Source organism: Pezoporus flaviventris, unplaced genomic scaffold (genome assembly GCF_033815535.1).
Source record: "Pezoporus flaviventris isolate CSIRO_AGI_PZ_B2104156 unplaced genomic scaffold, CSIRO_AGI_Pfla_v1 ptg000031l, whole genome shotgun sequence".
Classification (NCBI taxonomy): domain Eukaryota; kingdom Metazoa; phylum Chordata; class Aves; order Psittaciformes; family Psittacidae; genus Pezoporus; species Pezoporus flaviventris.
The window spans coordinates 17862589-17884540 of NW_026892579.1; the positions used below are offsets into that span (position 1 = coordinate 17862589).

The following is a 21952-nucleotide window of genomic DNA, read 5'->3' on the forward strand; positions in this document are numbered from 1 at the left end:
CAAAAATAAGGCTGTTCAGATTGCCACCCCCCTTATTAATTCTGCTAAAGCAATTGTGCTGGCATTTAAGACAACTGGCAAATGCGTTTGCTCAGCGGCAAATGTGATGCGTTCAACATTCTTTTCACATGAAGAAAAAACCAGGGGCTTTTAAGCATGGGCAATTTAATAGCCAAGCTTTGGTAATGATTTCTAATATTTTCAAGAAGGAAAAAAGATTCCATTCACTTGGTTCAGTGTGAAGGAAGCAGAATAGCTCTAATATCCCAAATCTCCTCCAGAGCTTTCAGAGCTCCTTGGTGCACAGTTTTTCTCTACATGTCATCAGATTTGCCTTCAGTGACAAATCATTTGGCTCTATCTTGGATTTTGCATCCAATATGCACAGTACCTTAATTCCTGGAATGAATTACTTCATAATCAATATGCACAGTATGCCTTAATTCCTGGAATGAATTACCTCATAATCTAAGCACAAAAATAGGACATGTCTCAGTAGCACAAAGTTTTTCCGCTTGTAGGGGCAGGATACCTTTTCTAGGAATGAATGGTATCGTTGTGCCCAGATGCTGTTGGGCTCCCTTCTTTTGGTAACAGTGCTATTGTCAGTCGTAACAACATGGTTCATCATGTTGAGTACCCAAGCAATTCAGATCATGGTGTTCAGAAAAGCATTTGTTTCCTTTCACAATATTGTGCTCAGTGGCATCAGCTTTGCATTTGGCCCTAGTCAGTTTGGTTTGAAACTGCTGAGGTATTTTCCCACAGTAGCTCACGCTTTTCCACTGATACCGATTAAACAGAGTTCTTTGACTCTCCAGAAAAGATTTTTGTGCTCATCCCTCACTGCTTATCTACTTATCTCAATTTATTGTGGAGAAAATGGGGGGGTTTAAATCCAAGGAAGGGCTTAATGTCACCTCCCAGCATTGAGAGGAATAAATGGCAGTGGTAGAAAGTGCTACAGTAACTGATGTACAGAGCACTTGTTTTCTTTTCTTCAACCAAATTAAAGTGCCTGAGCAGTTGGCAGTGATAGAAAGCAAAATGCCTGTTCATGGCTGACGGCAAAAAAAATCATATAGATAAGGCAAACTGATAGGGAAGTTTACTTACCCTTAGCTATGAGGTATTTTTCCTGTGTTTGCTTCAAGGACTTTGGTCTGCATCCATCAGTCTTTATATATATACTAAATAGTGTTTAACAAGTGGCTTTTAAAATAGGGTGAACTTTTGAAAAGGGAGTATTTATAGAAGTAGCTATTTAGTTTGCTAGTAATTTTCAGTATTCATTTTGCTATTGCTGAATATACAGAACAGGATTATTCACCCACATTACCCAGCTGTTTCTGTTTGATAACGCAACAAAGACTGTGAGGTAAGTGTCTTTCTATGGAAATGGCTGTGATGTCATTATTCGTGGCTATGAAAAAGTGGGATCTGTGAGGAGGAGTTGGTTTTGAGACAGAAAATCCCAAAAATATAAATGCCTTGCACTATTGGTTAAATGGTCAATTAAAATGAAATCCAATTAGGGAATATTGCAAGAAATTCATTTTCTTGCACACACTTGAAAAATGCTTCCTGATACTGGAGTTCACAATAACCACAATAGTAACCTATTAGAAGAAGCTGTGGTACTTTTCCAACTATACTTTCCCTATAGGTGAGTCTTGGCAACATCATAAATTTACAGGAGGAGGTGATATTAGAGTGCTTAGTAAAGAGTATGTGGGGGTTGGGATTTATTCATTTGCCTTCCTGGCAGTTGAACTGGATAGGTAATTGCATTTGGAAGTTCTCTGACCTCTTCAAAAGCTGGGACTTGGAGAAGAATTTTAAATCTGACGGACACTTGCATAAAAACTCTCTGTTGCTGCATCTCCCTAGAACAGCTATGAAGGCATGGAAAGGCATATTCAGAAATCTAGGTTATAAGCCAAGTACACAACCATTCTCACTAGATGCTTCAGTGAGTGTTTTGTGTAGAAGTCCTGCTACAACTGACTGAGTTGATCTAACCCACGTGCTTTTGGTTCTTCTCTTCAGAAGTCTATAGAACTGGTCTACCACTTCTCTCAGCAATGTGGCAAATCTTAAGCTATTCCATGCTGGATGGTAGGCAGACCTGCTTCTCATTCATTTGCAGCTGGAAACTGAGGCTTATCACTGCTCTGTGACATTGTTCATTAGATCAGCCTCCTTGGTGATTTATTGACCAGCCTCAGGTGGCACTTGGGATTAAGAACAGAAAAGATCCTATGGCAGAACCTTGCTGGTGGTGAGCTTAACAGCTAGCAGAGGACTGTTCAGAAGCAAACTTCCAGGACATGGCCTTCACTATATGACCCAGAGTAGTTGCTGCCTATTTCAAGACCAAACATTTTGATGTTTTGAGCAGGGGGGAAGCTGACACGTGAAAGTCTGATTCTTACTCAGTAAGGCTGCTCCTATGCTTCAAACCTTCTGTTTGGTTCTCCCCAGCTTGCTAATATTACGCCAGTTCGGTCTCTGTTGGTGACAGGGCATTCAGCACTGTGAAATGTATGGACTACTAACTGGTAATGAGCTACGTGGTCTCAAGTTTTTCCACTGGTAGTAACTTCCACTTATGGTTTTCTGCGTCTGGTTGAGCAGCGTGTCAACTGCTATAGAGGAGAATGTCACTTTGCACTAAGGGAAATGTGCTGGGGAAAATCCAGTTGAGGTTTACATTTGATATATCTGCAGATGTCTGCTCAGGTTTTCCATTTCATAAACACTTGTAGCCAAGCTGAAAATGTGATTGAAGCTGGGGTCAGTGAACAAACACATATACACTCTATCGCTTGGATCAAAGAGTATGGCCACGTCAAAAAATATACCAGGGCATCTTTTACAGCAAAACTCAGATGCAGGAAGACAGTCATGTCTTTGGAACATGATTTGGAATGACACAGACAACAGACCCACGGGGACTGAGAATCTTCTGCAGGAAGATCTCCATTATCACAATCTCCTCCAGTGCCATGGATCAGCCAGCTTGCTTCACCAGAGAGCTGACTTCCCTTACACTGATATAATTGTGAATCCTAATACTTGGGAGCTGGCCTGGAGGCCGATACCAGAAAAGCATGCCTGGATGTAGCAGCACATGATGGATCTGACCAGCAAATGATCCCAAAAGGCAAAAAGCGATGATAGTTTTGAGAGAGTCTGTCAAGAACCAGCTGGGGCAAGCTGTGATGTGTTTCAGACTCCCAGGCTAATCTCATGCTGACCAGCTAAAGCTTGAGATGACAGAGGGAGCCCGTCTCTGGGACACTCAGTGGCTCTGAGTGCTGGCCAGACAGCACACAGCATGGTGGGTAAGCAGTACAAGGCCAGCACTTCTAAATTACAAGGCAGAGAGAAGCACTGCCAGTGCTGAGTTTCCTAGGAAAATGGTAGGTATCTGAAGAAATTACAAAGTCAGCTTTAGGTCACCTCTGCAAAAGGAAAGGAGGACAGCAGACAGCTTTAGACAGCAGACAGCTTTATTTTTGACAGTAGGTGATCCTGAAGATGTTTTTAATCATTTCCTACCCACTCAGACGTTGTTACCTATGGAACTGTCATAGGTGTTTGAAAAGTGTTGCACTCCCCTTAAAACGAACGGTATGTTTTTAAACTGGTAGTGTAAAGAAAAGATGGAGACCTAACATAGTCTGTGATTGATCTAAGGTTTCTGAGTCAATCTTGCAATTTCAGAGCTGGCAAAACAGCAGGCTGTGATCTGTAATGAAACAAAAACCAAACCAAGAACAAACCACCAAAACTGAAACCCCACAAAACCCCCAACCTTCAATGTCCAAGACAGTGAGCGTGGGAGACAAAGGAGCACTACTGTGGAGCTAATTAACCCTTGGCAACAAAACAAAATCTTCTTGCTTATAGGGCAGCTGACTTGCTCATATTGAAGCTTAGGGCAAGCGTTAATACTCCCATAATATTGACTTATAGGGAATGTGAAATATCTTAGGGAGAAAGTCTGGAGGCAGAAAAGAAGAAAGCAAGTCACAAACTCAGAGACCGTAAAAACAGATCATGGAACTGCCTGAAGCACAGAAAAACCCCAAGCCATCATAATAGCCAGTGACTGAAAAGAAATACCCCAGAGCTGAAATGATTTTCCTGTCTTGTGAGAGCATTCAGGCATCATCAGCAGTGATAACGGGAAGCACTTTGATGCATTCCATGAGGTCCTTTTTTGTTCTACCCTTTCCTTTCTCATTCACATATGTGAGGGAGAACTTTCTAGTGAGCCTGTTTTCTTTTGCCCTCGTGCCAGAAGCAAACCCCTGTATCCTGCATGGTGAAATGCAATGGGATGGAAACAGATACCTTGTTAGAGGGACAGATGGGCATTCCTTGTCCTGGTTGCATCCCTTTGAATTCACAGTGACTGTAGGAGTTGCCTGGGTTGATGCTGCTCTGCAGTGGTGCCAGCCATTGTTCTGAACGTGATGGTGATTGCCTGACACTGTCACTGCCCAAGAGTGAACGTCAGTGATGTCACCAGAGAATTGCGTCAGGTCCATTTGTCCATTTGCTCAGAGGTGTTCTTTTTAAGAGTGATGGAGGAGATGCTGGCTGGGCTGACCTGAAACCAAGCACTGCACTAGGTAGGTCCTAGCTGGCCTGCTGTGAACAGGAGCATGGGCTGCCAGAGGTGCTGCTAGGGGCACAGAGGCATTTTCAAAAGTACTGTCAATTAAAATCAGAGTGGCATGCAAAGGCAAACATACATCATGATTTAGCCAAGACTGTCTTTAGCAGGTGACATCCACACCAAGGACAAGAACTAGAGTGCTTATTGCTGTGTTCCTGTGTATATATTGGATTATTGTCAGAAAGAAATTAAACAGAAACAATCCAGGACATTTGTATCTCTCCCCTCCCAGGTTGGTATCTCAGCAGCTAGGCTGACCAAAGTATCTTCTGTCTGCCCTTCTTTTTCATTCTGTTGTGGCTGTATTCCTGGTTGTGCAATGGCTCCGTGCCATTAGAAGGTCTGGGGAGCTTTCCAGCCTGGGGTGTGCAAAGGGTTGGTGGTGGGATACCAGTCCAAGGATGCTGAAGATAGCGGTCTCAGAACTCTCAAGTCCTAAAGCACCTCTCCTGCCCAACTATTAATATCTGTTCTTGAGGGAAGCCCAGGGTCAGTCTAGGGGAGCAGCTAAGTTAAGCACCTAAATTAAGTGAACTGGAAATGATTAGCAATCTGAACACAGGTTCTGTGAACGAAACTTCTATCTGAGGCTTAGAATAGGAGGTTTTCCTGGTGTTTTAATTCATCAAGGCATCTCTCTGAAGAAGAGATGTAGGCTGCATAAGTACAGCATGACCTGGTGGCCAAAGAAGGGTGTGGAAAGTGAAGTGTGAGCCTTTTCATGTGCAGGGGGGGGTATGACCATTAGCTATTTATGGGATTTACTGAGATACCTGGAAAGGAAAGAGTTTCTAATACAAGGCAGAAATTGAGCTGAAACTGTTTAGAAAAAGAACAAAACCCTGCTTGTTGCTGTTCTTTCTAAGAAAAGTCTGTTGTTTAAGGACAGTTACTGTAAACATATGACAGAGAAAACAGCATTCGGAAAGCAGCTGTGTGCTCAAAATACCATTGCTTAAAAATGTAACGATTTCATATACTGCTTTGGATCATTTGACAGAGGCATAAAGTTAGATTTGCTGGGTCCTTAAATTGCTCTTTTGGACATTTTTGCATGTACAATTAAGCACCAAATATATTTTAAGGGTACACTCTTGAATTTGGGCCAAGATCTTAAACACAAGGCAGATTTGGAATAGCATGCATTGACTTCATAGGACATGTAGGACACTGGATTAATCACGAAGTAAGATGCCTATGCTGAGGGACTTTGAGCTTTTGAATCTTATCCAGATTTGTTGTAACATCCTGACATTCACCAGCCCCAGAATGCAATAAGAAAGTGGGACATGAAATGAAACTCATCCAGCATCTTTTTCAATGCAGTACATTTCTCCCAGCAGGCCAGGGTGTGTCTAATAAGACAACACAAGGCCAAGAGACCCACCAGGGGACTACAAAACCATTAATTCCGTATCACTTGTGGGAAAACGCTGGAAGGAACTAAAGGATTTGTTAAGCAAAAGACTTGGCAAAGTCAATTGATTTGGGAGATTTCAGAGAAAGCTGTTCTTGCCAAGCTGCCAGCGTAAGAAGAGGTTATTAAGTCCAGGAAATTTCTAAGTGTCTTGTTGGCACCATGTAAAATAAAATAGGTGCTGCCATGTAAGAAAAGCTGAAGAACTAAATGAGGTGTTCTGGGTTTAGGAGACCGGTATTTGATCTTTCACCAGGAATTCAGCCAGTCACCTCCTTTCTCTATGTTGAATCTCCACAGTGCCCAGTACATACAAGGGACTGACAAATACAACTATTGTAATAAATACTCATTAAAAATACTAGAGTGAAGCACCTATTTCAAGGGCAAAACCCTTGCAAAGATAGAACTGTCTCTAAATAGGAGAGAGGCTCAGTCAGCAAGCACACAACTCAGTGTTTATCCATTTTGTTTGTTCCTGATCCTTGCACCAGCTGAAAACTCAAAACCAGGAGAGTGGCTGCGCTCTCTGCAGCCCTCCAGATTAGAAGCTATCCTCAAGCACTCCAGGATTTCAGAAGGAATGAGGATACATCTCTGAATAAGGTAGAATTGTTTCTAAATCTGTTAAAAATTCAATGTGAAAAAAGTGTTACAGCAAGAATTTCCTCAGAGTCATCAATCAGTCTAAGAAAAATCTGTTGTAGATGGCCTCTATTCCACTATAATGAGGTCAAGAGACCCACGTTAGGTGTCTGGAGAGAAAGAGCTGCTCCACAGCATCTTTCCAGCTTGGGAACTTTTCAGTGGAAGTGTGGAGACACAGGGACTAAGTAAAGCTTAACTGCTGTGCTCCATGAGGCTCTCAGGCAGCCGAGGAAAGAAAGTCTGTGTGATAAGGATGAGAAGCACAGTGAATGTTTTTGACTAGTGTAAGCTATGTTTATACTCAAGCTCCTAGCAGAGCTGTGCTTCAGTGACGGTCAACCTTTCCCACTGTGAGGGGAGCAGAGGATGAAGCCCACACAGTGGGATCATGCAAGGTTTGGCATCTTTGTGAAATACTGCCTGGGCAGAAGTGGCCAGGCCAAGCAATGACGAGAACCTAGGGTGCAGTGACACCTTATGCCTATCACTGTAAGAGGGACCGCTGGCTGAGGAGAACAACTGGCTGGGTTCAGAGATGAGAGGAGCAACGCACAGGGGATCCACGGCTGATGCCGTTGCCGCACCAGCTTGCATGCTGGGGATGCAGTCAATGTCTGATGTCAGGGCAAGTGTGCACACAGGAGACCAGAGCATTGCACAGTGCTCATGAAGGACTGCCAGGCTGCCCAAGCTGAGCATGCAGAGCTTAGGAGCAGCTGAGCAACTCATGGAATACCAGTGCTCACCAGTGAACCGTGGGGCAGCAGCCACAAAACAGCAGGAGCAGCCATTCAGAAAAACTGTTGCAAGGAATCCAGACATGCTGGGATTTCTCTCTACAGTGAACTGGCCAAGACCCAAAGACCTGAAAGGGCAGCGTCCGCTCTAAATTGCCATGCTGATGGTTGTAAAAGACCATTTAGGGAAATGAACTTTTCTGTTGTATGATTCTCCCCGCCATAATCCAATTTAAAAGGGAAATGAAGTGACAGCTTTTTATTTTTTTATGCTGTTTTAAGAAGTGACTACATAATAAAACGGCAGGTTCCAAGGGAAAAAAAAGCAAAAGATTTCTGACATGCTTGTTCTTTGTCACAAGAATATGAAAATAGTTTAAATGTGGTTGTTTGCTTCTTCAGGATTCTTCGTATTTTGCTTTGTTCAAACAGAACAAAGATGTAGTGACTGGGCTACCAAAGAAACAAGTTTTGCATCTCCCCATGGCAGAGAAGAAAGAAACTGAACTGAGTTTGAGCTCCCTTTGATGAAAAAGGACAATGTATCTAATATTGTGATCTATGGGATTTGTAGTTCTGACAAAGGCTAGGCCAGTACTACAGAAACTCCTGAAATAAACCAAATAATTTACATCCTCCCTCAGCGGCATGTATGAAACCCTTGCATACATCTCAGTGGCAGTAAAACTTGGGCATTTCTCTTCAAGTTAAGGTGGCACAATTACAGTTACTGTTGGTGGACTTCTGGCAAGCTATAAGGACTTGTGATGCTGCGTGTGGGAGATGGAAGAGAGGAGACGAGGTGCCTTCATGCTGAAGGCGGTCTGCTGTGTGCGGGGCAGCTGAAGGTCCCTGGTGGCTTCTAGCTGCCAACCTGGATGCAGGTAGGGAGCAGGGCATGTAACCTCAATGAAGTTAGTCTGGGCAAGAGCCCTGTTTGCTTGTCCCTCCTTTTACCTGAAGGATTGGTCAAGGCCAGCCACTCTCACAGCCTGAAGAAATGCCTCTCCCTGTCCCTGAGAGTGTGTCCTGCCCGTTTTCCTCACAGACATATTTATCTTTCAGCCAGTTTAGTGAGCTGCATCAGTTCACCAAGGGCAGATTGAGTCAGAGCTGGCTTGAAGGAAGCAGCCAGACACAGGTCCAAGTGCAAGCAGAAGGAGGAGGAGAGGAGTGGGGAGGACTGCCCTTCAATCATGCCAGAGAGAAGGAAGGGTCAGATCATCCTCCCATGGTAAACCTCACCCAAAGCTTTGGGTAACCAGTGCTTCAGCTCAGATTGCTGCTGAGGCTACCCCAGACTGGGCTGGGGGACCCCCACCCTCTCCCACTTCTCCTGTTGAAAGAAGCTGCCTTCCCTGGAGCATATTCTGCTGCCTGTGTGCTAGGCCAGGTCAGCAGAGAAACAAACCCTGAAATACCATGTCCCAGGAAGCTAGACCAGTTTGCTTCATGTACCTGCAGGTGCCCCATGCCCACCTTGACCAAGAATACCCAAAATGTCTGTGCACTGGCACCTGAGCCTGACTGCAGCTTACTTCTCTGAGGAAATCCACTTAGGTTTCCTCAAGGAACAAAAATATCACAACTATTCAAATTTCTGGGAACAAAGGTTTTGCATGTACTAAAAAAGATGTAGCCAATTATGGCTTACTTACAGGGTTGGGAGGAGGATTTGGCAGGGATAGCATCTCACAAAACTTATGCTGGAAGCAACCCCTCCTCTCTCTGCTGCCTGTTATCTTGGCACTGTCCAGATCACGACTCATGGCTGTATCCCAAGTTTCTCCTAGATGCACTTATTGAATCTCCTCCCCTTATTTTCCCCAGTGTGTTTGGAAGACAAAGCTACAGAGTGAGGGTTAGTGAAAGAGTTTCACTTTCCACCCCATGCGCTAGTTCCCAGGGGAAGACATTAAACCCCACCCTTTATTACTTGCTGCCTTTCAGTTTTGATGGCCTAGCCTAGATACCACACTTTCTAGAGCTGTAACCAATTCTGGCCAGGCCTCTTGGCAAATGCATCAATGCAGTGTTTCTTTGGAAGATTTTTTCCTTTGCCATTTTTCAGGAGCTGCAGACGTACTTCCAAACCTGTTGACAGAGTGGTGTGTTTATTTCATATGAAGCACGGTTATGTGATTATATTAAATTAACATATACCTAAAAAACAAAGGTGGAATAAGATTAGCAAATTTTAAGGTGGAGTATCTGGTCTCTGTTTCAGGGAGAAGGTATTCCCTGGGGATCTTTAAGGGTCTAGCATGCTCTATAAAGTGCATTCTAAGTATTTAAATGGTATCTGTATCTTGGATAAAGGAATCTATTTTAAGACAGGAAGGTATTACGTTTTCTCCGCACATCAATGCTTCGTGGCTCCTGAAGAGAAACTCATCAATCTGTGGTGACAATTATATGGGAAACCTCTCTGGAAGCAGATTCTAGGAAGAGGGTGTATGGATTAGTGATTTGAGAGTCAGCAAAGCATAGGGGAAGCAGTTAAGCTGGATCCTTGAAGAGTGTGAATTATTTACATATCAGTGAACTGGATCACAGAGAGAAAATCCAGGATGATATTGCTTAACAAAGACTACCTGATATATCCTACCAGTGCATGTTTGACACTGAGCATGACACTGAGGGAAAGCTATGAGAGAAAAGACTCGCTAAGCAGCTGGCTCAGTGCAGAGCCTTTGTGAATAAAACAGACATATAGCCAAGCAATGCTGCTAGGCAAAGACAGCTTGTCAAAGTACACCGAATTTTCACCTCCTTAAGACCATTATTTCAAGTTGTTCCTGTCAAAAAAAAAAAAAAATCAATAAATTCCAGATCCATATAATCTGTTCTTGAAAGGTAATGCAACCTCCTAAGTAATGTCTGGTAATTTGCTATCAGATTGGTCAAGGGCAGTCAAATTATTTAATTACACGTAACAGTTATTCTGTAAAGACTTAGGAAAACACAGATAAATGTAACTAATCCCTCTTTATTTATTCCCTGCGAACAAAAGCATAAGGGTTTCTGCAGAGGAAAAAAGAAGCCGTCCAATTAACATAATTAGAGATGGGTGTCACTCAAGTCTTCACCACAGCCCACAGACATCCTGGGTGTTTTGATTATGCAGTTAAGTCACGACCAGATACAACTTTTTGTCAAGGATGGTGTCAAGGGCCGGTTTTATTGCCTGCTCTTGTAATGTTACCTTGCTGCCACTGGATGGCATCTTCTGCAGGCTCCTGGAGGGCCGTCAAAGGGGTGTAGGGGTCTTAAGGAGCTCGTTGCCTTCCCAGGTGGGTCAGAAGCCAGGGGCTGTGCACCTGAGCAGCACGTTACCACCTTTCCATGTGCGCGGATGTCATATTTTTAAGACACATTAATAGGAATTTAGAAGGAAGGACTAACATGACAACTCTGACAACCTCATACTCTTGCATTTAGAAGATGAAGGAAGTCGTGCAGTGTCCTCCCATTGCTCCTGGCTGCCTCAGCTGCCTGACTGGGTGGCTGATTAGATGGAGGAAGGGGAATCAATCAGTTCCCACAGTCCCATAAAGCTCTAGGTGTGCCTGCTGAAATTATCTCCGGTGAGTGAACATCTGTGTACAGAGGCTGCCTTGAAAATGGCTTCGCAGTTCCATACCCACAATAGATGGATGTTGAACAGCCACTGCTTCCTTGCTCCATTGTCACAGCAGTTTCTCTTTACTTGAGTATAAAATATGATTGCAATCAGGAGAGACAAAGCTTCAGATGACTTGGCACTTTTCTTCCTTTGGTGATTACATTGCTCCAGGTGATGACTTTCCTTTTAGAGAAAGTCATCACAACACTAATTTGCTGGAGATAGGATCTGTGCTATTCACATCAAAACAAGAGGATTTTTCACTGAACTGATTAGCATTAAAAGACTATACCACTGTAACATGACACAAAACTGCCTGCACTTCATCCTACAGCCTTCTGCTGTCTGCATTTTGACCTTGGCAGCCTCACCTTTACACCTGGGACAGAATCCATGATCCCTGAAGTTACAAGAGGTGACCCATGCTTCACATTATGCTTTCACCATGGAAGAATGTCTTATGAGTGGTTGGTGGTGATCTTTGATACCATTTACCATCCAAATGCTGAAAGGGTCTTCAGGTTGAAGGAAGGCTTGTGGAGTGCCAAAGAAAGCCTGATCTATGCAGCAGGTGAGGGAAGGCTCCCAGTTCTCAGTCCTCTTCCTACTGAGGTATGGATGGGTGCTGATGAACATAGATAACTCCTCCTTCAAGGACACACTCTTAAGCACCCTTTAGAGACTGCAGAAACCAGAAAAGACACAGAACAATGAGCGTTCTGGGTGCTAAATGCAAGAAAAACATTAAGATAGCAATGGCAAAAAAAACCAAGAAAATTCAAAGCAGCCCCTCTGGAGAAAAAAAACACAACAAACAAATAAAGAATCAAAAGAGAGACTGTAATAAATTCTGACCAAAAGATTAAAAAAAAAATCCATCCCTAACACACATGCACACAAAAGATGAAGAAAAAGGCAGCCTGATTCTATTAACCAAGTATTAACACCCCTGGCTAAAGAAAGCCTGCAAAAGGAAGGATTAACATTTTCAATAAAGGGGACCAGATATTGCAGTGCTAATCACCAGCACTCTCCACTGACAGGAGAATGGAAAATAATGTTCTTAATAGTGTGAAACAGAGCAGGAGGTTCACAGGCAAAGAATCAGGGGTTGCTGCTGGCAAATGACAAATAACCTGATTAGAAAAAGGCATCAAAAATTAGGGGAAGTCTCTGCAAGAAATAGTAACTATGCAAATTGTCCCAGCATCCATGTGTCTCTCTGAGCTGCAGCTCTACCAGAGGGGGTCGTGACAAGGGCTTTAGTGCTAAACACTGAGGCCATGTCCTGCATCACGACTTTCTAGTCATTGTTTTTGGAAAAATAGGCCCCTAAATGTCCTAAGTATTGCATGATCTTAAGGAGTCTGAGAAAAACATTCATTTACTGAGCAGCTCTGTGCCATAGTGCCTCCTCTTCTTGTGCTGTCTGTCATTACAGTAGGAGCCTGCCTGTTACCTTGAGGCACACGTGGAAAGACAGAAAGTGATGCTGTGTGATTTAGTCACAGTCTCTTTAGAACTGAGTCTCCTTGTGTTAACTATTCATCGTTGACCTCCAGAAGCCAAGCAGGACTGGGCCATGCACATCCATAAGAGCAGCCTGCCAGGTGTTATAGGCAATAAAATACTGGACAGGGATCTCTATTAGGCAGAAGGAATGAGAGGGGTGTGAAGAGAGGCTGAAGGTTTTAGGCTTCTTTCTCTTGCCACCCTTGTTAGCATTGCATTTGTCTGTGATAGCCAGCAGCACACAGCACTCACTTTGGATATCCGGAGCTATGCATGCATACACCCTTTGTGTTGCTTGAATGATACAGAGGTGATGTGGCAGTACGTATGCATTAAGTTCGTTGTCGTACCTAATGTGATCAAACCTGTTTCCCCTTCCTAAAGCCTCTTCATAGAACTGTAGTCCTTACACATCCAATGATGAGAAAGCTCAGGTTCGGATAAATTGCATCATTTCTTGCTGTCACAGAAGTGGAGCAATAGGTCATTTTTTTAACCTGTTTCATTAGATTATAAGGTGCTGGGGACAGGGATTTGCTCTTTCATGCAACACTCCAGTACAACTGGGGCCTTTGGGTGCTACCATTATATGACATGATTGAATATAACCAAAAATCCTCTTGCTCCCTGCCCTAAAGCTCCTGCAGAACCCATTAACATTCACATTGTATGCAGGTACCATTTTGCTCACTCCCTTTTGGAAAGCAATGCCGATATACACAGTATTATCTTCCCACACACTTACAGGCTTGAAAAGAAAAACTATTCCCTCTGGAGACTTCCAGGGCATTTAAGCAGGCAGAATTTAATTACTGACAGTGTATTAGGTTGTTCTCTGATCTTCTTGGAACAAGAATGAAGCAGTAGAGGGACCAGGAGTGCAGACAACCCACATGTTTACTCAGAGGGCTCCTTCCCAAGTTTGCTGAATCATGAACAACTCTGATGCAGGGAATTCTCTCCCTGGTGCTTGTTTCACTGTGTGCTGTATCAGGGTACAGAGCTCTGGTTTACAGTGTGTTTTGATTTGGCTGGGGTTGAAAGGTACCCAGGTTTCAGGATTTTTTACCCCATTAACCCATAAGGTTACAAGGAGCCCAGTCTATCCACAAAATCTCATCCCTGATCCAGTCAAAGATGCTAGTCTGAGGTTTCTCTGAAGCTTCCTTAGGGGCCCTTCAGTTCACGAGAACACTGTTACCAAGAGATTAAATGAATTAAAAATTGATGACTGTACTGAATGTCTTGCAGTCCAGGATATTTAAACAGATAGCAGGGAGGGTGGAGGAAGATTGTTTGCCAGAGTAATTTTTCCTGTTTTTAAATAAGAGTTTTATGGGGGCAGGGAGGAGGACCGGGAAGGGTGGAGCAGAGGGAGTGTCTGCTGCTTCTGGGTAAAGAAAGTCTTCTTACAAATGCAATATTGGGAAAGAACAGAGTGCTCTGAGGGAAGCACTTTGCCTAAACAATACAGAAGGTGCCCAGAGAGACATCAAAGGATTTTGCAGTCTAATGTCATTTGAATCCAAAGCCTATCCTAGCAGGGCTCGGCACTGGTGAGTGCTACCAAGAGAGCACCCCTGTGTCAGTTCCCTGCAGCTTCTGTGAGTGGTGGGGAACAAAGCCCAGTGCCATGACAGTAGCCTGCCGTGGCTACCTCCCAGAAGGACAGAGTGAAAGGCAGAGTGAGCAAAAAGGCTCAAAAGCTAAAGAGCAGTTTGTCCAAATCCACCCAGCTTTAGATCTAGCTGAGATTTAGTCCCTGTTGACCCAGGGCTTTTGACTAGGTTGTCTAATGTTCTTTTATACTAACTGGTGTGGTAGTCCCTGGGATGGGAGTGAGTGCATCTTGTGGCAGATGTTTTGAGCCTTTGCTTTCACCAGTGCTGCTGCTGGAAGAAGGTGGGGAAGTGTCTGGCCCTGCATCTCTGTCCATTTGCTTGGTGTACTGCAGGTCCAGGTCTGCTCCATGTTTGAGGCTGTTATGGTTCACACAATACCATGTTCTCAGTTCAGCTCTTTAAACCAAGGGCAAAGTTTTAACAAATGGTGGTGACTATGTTTCCTTTGTCTTTTGGTCCCCAGCTGGAGACAATTTTAAAAGAGCTGTTTTTTACAGTGTCTGCTTTGAACTTGTTGGGCACCTTTAAAGATATGATGAGCTGGGTACTCCAAAGCAGCTCTCTTTTCTTGAACTCTATCTGCATCCCTAACTTCACCTCAGAAGATGCTGCACTGTGCAGAAGGTAAAATGTGCAATGTTCACACGTGAGAAAAATGTAATCCTGCTGGATGAAGTCTGTTAGCAAACAGGGGTGTAAACTGGTTTATACATGCAGTCTTTGTGCCCTCATCCCTCATGGCGGCGTTCCAGCTTGAAGTGTTCCCTGACTTGGCCTCATCCCAGTCCTTACCTGCATAAATATAAAGGCTCTGTGTCAGTATCAGTAGTAACAGTGGACCAACAGTGGAGCAGAAGAGAACATTTTGTCTGCTGCAAATATCCATGATTCATATTGCATCGGTTATGAATATGGGATTAGCATTCAAGTGCGGAACTACAGATCCTGAGTAAACTCCATAGCTCCACTGAGAAAACTGCTACAGGTTCTCCATGTATATTTGAGGGAGTGAGAGGGGACAGGAAAAAGAGGAGAGCACTGAAGAGTAGATTGTTTACTGTGTTTTGAACTTAAGTTCAGACAAACAACAAAACTGGTGACATCTGCTCTTGATTGAGAGACGAATAAATACCTCAGTAGTTCCTCAGGATAAAACAGCATTCGTTTCTTCCTTGTATGATTCAATATATTGGCTAATTCATTAAAATTAATGGCCTCAGTGACCACCCAAATTGCGTTTTCCTTTTTTTTTTAGAAACTCTTAATTTCCTCAGAATTTAGAAAACATTGCATTCCCAAAAGTAGCTCCTATACCTGCACGTAAGTTAGTATTAATATGGTATTAAAAATGCTGTCATTCAAATATCAAAATGTAATTGACTCAATATTAAAGAACAACAGTTGTGAATTTATTTTTCATTCTAGTTTTTCTCCATGAAATGAACCTGTTTTCTTTGGAGAAGAATGAGGAAGAAAAGCCTCAAATACATGGATGTAATTGCTTACATTAAAAGCTGGCTGAACAGACTTTATCCTGTGTTGTCTACTCTCTGTCTCTGAGGTAAGTTCCTATGTATTTTTAATGGGAAACTTATTACCCATCAAACCTGTATTCTTGCACTGGTACATGAAAGTGGATGTTCTGTATTTTTTCATCATGCTGGGTCTCCTGGGAAGAGCAGCTCATTACGGCGTCAACTGTCCCTGCCCTTTGCAAAAAGCCCCACCAAGGTCATATCAGGAGGTGATGGATAAAGGCGAGCTTTAACCCTTGACCTTGACTTTCCTGGTGCTGAGTGTTAATAAATCTACATTTAGGGGTAGAGATTTTCTCCCAGCTGCTCTTTGTTTGGGATAGGGGGTGACGTGCTGATGCACAACAGGTTGCATTTCCTAGGGCAGTGCTTGGGAAGAGTGGCCTTTCCCCTGCCCCCACCCCAGAGCCCTGCATCCATTGCAGGAGGATAGCTATGAATAGGACTTAGGCATCCGATGGGGCTCAAGTCACACGATGGGCTGAGATGTTCTGGGTATACAGGGTCTCCTGTTTTCACAAGGGAGTACTTCCTTGGTACCACAGGAAGCAGTGAGGTTTGCTGCTCTCTCTGCTGGTTCCTTTGGATGAGGCCAAAACCACATTTACTTGTGTCATTGTCTTCAGAGTGTTTGAGGTGACCTTCAAGAGTCTAAAACTTTTTTAAGAGAGGTCCCCTCCCTGTCCCACCCATGAGGAATACACATGGTTGAGTAGCAGGAGGAAACAAGTTCTTTGAAAGCCTTCAGAAATTATGGGGATATACTTCAGGAACAGCTTTCAGTTGTCCCCATGCCCAGCAGCCTCTTGCCAGGTGAGCAGAAAGCCCTTCCCAAAGTTATTCAGTGCCATTTCTGTATGTGTTCAGGAAGGAATAACCTAGTGAAGGAGAGGACTCTCGTCTATCTTTCTACCTCTGTTTGTCTGCTTAGTTTTCTCCAAATGCTCAGTCTTTCATTTTTTTTCCATTCTCATTCCATTTACCTCGGTTGTCTTTAGAGAACAACAGTAGGCTCACTCCATCCTCTGCATCCTCTGTAACTGTTCTGTAATGCTGCTGGCTCTTATGTTTCCCAGTGGTGAAAAAGGCTGTTTGGGGCAGACCTCAACATATATTAGAGAATGAGCAAATTAATGTCCCGGGCTGGTGCAGCGTGTTTCCAAACACTTTGAGGTTTTTTTTTTCTTCTGATGAAAAGTATTGCCCTAAAACTTCCAGTGCATGAAAGCTGCCTGTGATAAGTGAGCTGGAAAAGTAGCTCCTGCATAGAACTACTCTCAATGGCTCTGGGCATTTCAGTGCTGTCACCTTCTAGGGAAGTTAAATTGCTTTGTTCCCTGTGTCCAATTAGCTCTGTAATCAACTTAGCAGAATGTGGAGCAGGAGCATGCTGAGATTGGATAGAGTCATTTTGTCGGAGGATATGTTCAGACGGATCTCAGTCTCGGGCAAGGACCCATGAGGGGATCTCAGAACAGAGGGCAGGGATTATATGGGGCTGATCAAACTTGGAGCTTTTACAGAACTGAGAGTGGGGCTTTTCTGCATGATGGATAAGAAATCCCAGAAATGACAGAAATAACAAGACCAGAAATTAATTGCACTAACACTTGTTTTTTATTAATTTTATAGAAACATTCAAGCTTGCTGTCAAAACCAGCAGGCGGCAGTAGCACAGAAAGGTGAGATTTAGAAATGCCAGGGATAGGAGGTAGGGGCAGTTGACTCTAGTATTGTGCCCTCTTGTGCAGCAAGGCTTTTTCCTGTGACTGCAATCTCTTTAAACTGATTTATTGCCAGAAACACATTTCTGATTGTACGTAGGATAAATAGCTGGAATGAAAACCTTACCCCTTCTAAATCTCACAGTTTGGGCAATTATGTTTGAGGAAGAGTTCACAGCCCTGCAGCTAATCGGCCAGCACTTTAGAAAAGTGAAACCTTTCTTGACAGCTCCTTTGCAGTTGGCACCAGTTTCTTGCATGATCAGCCAAGGTGAAAACTGATGTCAGAGAAATTCAGTGTGATGCAACCTTTTCTCATCTAGGGCAGGCTCTCCGAGACATCACTGGCTTTATCTTCTTCTGTCTTTGCATAGATATTTCTGACAAACGCACGTTTGCTCCTTAGATGAGTTCTCTCAAGCCCTGACATGTAGTGCAGAGATCCAAATGAGTACATCAGCAATTCATCAACCAGAGAAGCAAGAAACCAAGAAGGAAATGAAAAAAAATGACTGCCTAATAGCAAATGAGATAAAACTACACCATCAGGTCTTGAGGCATGGTTGGTCCAGCTAGGCACTGTGATGGCTGTGTAGTATTATCAGCAAAGGCTTATCCAAGTAAGAAGCCTTACACTTTTGGCCAAGCAGTAATTTTTTATCTTGTGTTCTGCTTCTTTATGATCTCTTCCCTTGAGTTCTGGTTGGTTTGCAAGGAATACATGTTTTCTTTATGCCCCTTCATATCTGTTTCATGTTTTCCCTTCTCCTCATTTATGATTTTGTTTTGGGTGCTCAAATTTTGGTGCGCTGGGTCCCATGACAGTGCTGGCCTACTACTATATGGTATGTCAGGCTTCTTTGGGGTCAGGGAATCCATATCATGGCACATTCTCCAGTATCTCTTCTGCTGTGATGAGACATGGAAGTTAAAACTTGTGGCTCTGTAATCGCACATACAAGTGATAGCAGCTTAGAAGCAGGAGGTGGTTCAGAGTTACACGCCCGAAGGGTAAGATCTGATGGATTTCTCTGCATTCAGGAACTTCCTGTCATCCCCAGGTTCACCCTGGCTAACAGAGTTCTCCTGGTGAGTGACAAGTGGTGTGAGCCTGCTGCAGCAACAGAAGGCAGGGGACTAGTTATTTTGAATGCCCTAGGGGCACCCATTGTCCAGATTATTCCTTTGCCTTCAGCTCCTATCACTGTTCAGAAGCTGATGTGTGTCCTCAGCATGGATACAGGAAGGGGAAAATAAACAGGTTTGCTTGTCTCCCGCAGCCGTGCTGAAGCCAAAGAAACTTTGCATCTTTTGCAGACAAAATTCAGTATTTTTCTCCTGCCAAGCAGAAACTTTTACAGAAAAAGGCATGGTGATAACGTAGAGCAGGAGCAGTCTCTGTCTCCCAGGTCAGGGAAAGGTCAATGACATTAGATGAATACTGCTGGTGCTTCTGTTACAACAAGGCCTAAGCAGTTCAAAGCCAGGCTGCATCATCTGTAGCTGAAAATCATTTGCAGCTCTGCTTCCCGAGCAGCAGATTGGCTTCCCATTACACAGGCTAATGAGAAAGTGGTCTCTGTAATAATGTTACAGCAGAACCCCATTCTCGGCACACTTGCAGATATTTTGAGAATGAAAGAGAGAAAGAGAGAGAGAAAAAGTGAAAGAGAGAGAAAGAAACAAAGAAAGATAAACATATTCTCACAACTTGTTCTTTTCTATCCTCAGCCTCAAAATACTGAACCTGAAAATCAAAGAGAGAATGGTGTCAAGAGAAGCTTGTGCTTCTCTTGATGGAAGCAAGAGGTGCTTGTGTTTACGCCATTACCTAACTGCTATTCCCCTAAAGCTCTCAGCAGAGCAGAGCTGAAGGCTCCCAAGCGCAATGTATTGCGTGTCCCTGGCACCTTACGCAGCAGCAGATTATACAGTGGCATTTTATGATTTCCCGATTAAATGCATAAATGTTTGAGTCCAACCTTTTTTGCAACACCTACAGCCCACCTCTCCCTGGGCAGTCTTCCACCCAGCTGTCAATAATAGGGTAAAGTGCCCTCTGATCCCTCCAATCTCGTAGAATTGAGAAGCATAGAATAGTTTGGGTTGGAAGGGACTTTCAAGGGTCATCTAATCCACCTCCCTCCAATGAGCAGGGATGTGTTCAACCAGATCAGGTTGCCCGGGACCATGTTCAGACTGGCCTTGAATGTCTCCAGGGGTTGTGCATCCACCACCTCTCTGCGCAGCCTATGCCAGAGTATTATACCACCCTCATTGTAAAGAATTTCTTCCTCATGTCTAGCCCGAATCTCATTCCAGTTTGGAGCAAAGAGTCAGGACCTGGGTCAGGACAAAAATGAAAAGATACTGACCACAAAGCTGAGTTCACCACAGAGCCTCCTGGTTAAGGTACAGTGAAGGAAGACACATGACCTTTTGAATGCAACAGCACAGGGGCTCTAACTGGGCTGGTGTGTCAACAACAGTGCTAAGCTGCTACTGTACAAACTCTTCTTGTCCATGCAGTATATCTCTTCTTGCATTTGGATAGCTGAGGGGGCAATACAGTGCCCTCTGCTCCTTAGCCCTCTCTTGTTTCCAATGCGGATCCAGGGAGGAACAGCAACAGCCTGTATTGTATACTACCATGATGCTGACAGGTCAAAAAGCACCATGATCATAAAACACCTTTCCAGGCTAAGGCCAAGGTTCACAAAGATCAATTTTCCTGCCTTGCATGCTTCCAGGAGCCTTCACTAATTGCACTCATTTCTCATGAACCATTGCATTAACTCTGGCTTTCTAAAGATCCCCACTAGAAACACTGCAGACATAAAAACAGCAGAGCGTAACACAGGCTTGGAACACAAGTATTAGTTGCCTAATTTATTTGTTGCCCACTATTGTGTATTGTACATTATGTTCCAGAGGTCATGAGAGTAAGAATTCCCTTACTGCTGCCCTCTAAGTCCAGACAAAAGGATCAGGAGAGGAGACGAAAGGAAGACAACTGCTTTTTCCCTAAGAAGAGGTGGGTATTAGAGCCTTACCAAATGAAGGGTGGGATGGGCAATGGGAAAAAGGGGCAGCAAGCAGGAAGCAGATTGAGAAACAATTGAGAGAAGGAGGCATGTTGTGACGGGGAGCAGGCTTAATGCCGAACCTTAGTGGGATTTGTTTGACTCAGGAAGCCACTGAACAAGGGCTGGAGAAATAGGACTACCTTTCCAGGACACAGTAGATAAAGGGAAGCTTGTTTACTAGTCTTATTAATCTATTTCACCCACTTGACCTGAATTTTACCCATTGATATTATTTTCCTGTCTTTGAGTTTTTATTTGTATGTTTTATTAAGACCTGATTCGAGAGTCTGAGATACTCCAGTGTCTTCTGTGTGGTGGATTCAGTTGGAAGAGAGAGGTGATCAGAAGGTGTGCCTCAAGTCTCTGGTCTGTTTTGGCCACACACAACCTGGAAAGTGGGTTGTGTTTCTCTAGATGAGGTGTTTGCTAGTATCAAGCATCACTTGAATGAAAAGAATATGCGCAGGCACTCTGTCCTACATATGTTCACAGGGCTCCAGGGCTGTTTGTAGACTTAGCTACCCAGTCCTCTGAATATCCTTCTGGATCACCTCTGCAGTGCTGCCTAAATGTCTAACCTGGGCATCTTTACTATGGTGTTGCAGCTCAGTGACTCCCTGGTTTCTGGCCAGATCTCACCCTGGTGAGGAGCCAGAAGCTTTCCAGCAGAGGCTGAAGGGAGCTTTGCTACTGTGCACCAGTTTTACTGCAACCATGAAACAAGTCACAGATTCTGAGCCCAGAAAGGTAAACTAGAACATTCTTTATGCTTAATCCTCACCAGAAGTCACAGTACATCCCATACATCCTGTGATAAATTACAGACTTCAAATGGAAGAATGAAAGTGTCAACAACCAAAAAGGTATATTCTTATCACTGTGCACTTGCCCTTTTCAGCATATGCCCAATTTTGACAACCAATCTCATATTTCTTCCAGAAACCAGCTTTACCCTAAGGTATTGCATGGGTCAGACTTTGTTCTCTGAAGGAAGTGATTACTGTTGAAGGGTTATTAAAGTTGGAGGGTTATTAAAGGAGGAATTGTGGAGAATTTCTCTGAAATTTTTCTGGGCATTGGTAAAAAGTTTGCCTTACTTGGCTGTAAGTGCTGTTTCAGAAACAGGCCAGTGTTAGACTAGCTACAGTCACCTCCCCCTTTTGCCACAGATACTTGTATTGCAGCATTATGAGAATTGAGAACAGGGGCTGGGGGAGAAAGGAAGGGACAGGGAGGAAACAAGTCAGATACTCAAAGAGAGACTACAGTCAAGTGAGTGACATTGGTGACCCATCTGGTCATCCGAGATTAGGGTGATCTGGGATTTAGAAGACATTAATACACAGGAATTCTACA

General features: G+C 43.7%; 1 long non-coding RNA gene across 1 annotated transcript in view; it reads right to left on the reverse strand.

Moving 5' to 3' along the window:
- Nucleotides 1-10461: 10461 nt before the first annotated feature.
- LOC133273426 (uncharacterized) overlaps nt 10462-21952 on the reverse strand; it is an 82244-nt gene continuing 70753 nt past the window's right edge. Inside the window, exon 2 of the long non-coding RNA XR_009744790.1 lies at nt 10462-11799. This is a non-coding gene — a long non-coding RNA (uncharacterized LOC133273426). The remainder of the gene's footprint in view (nt 11800-21952) is intronic.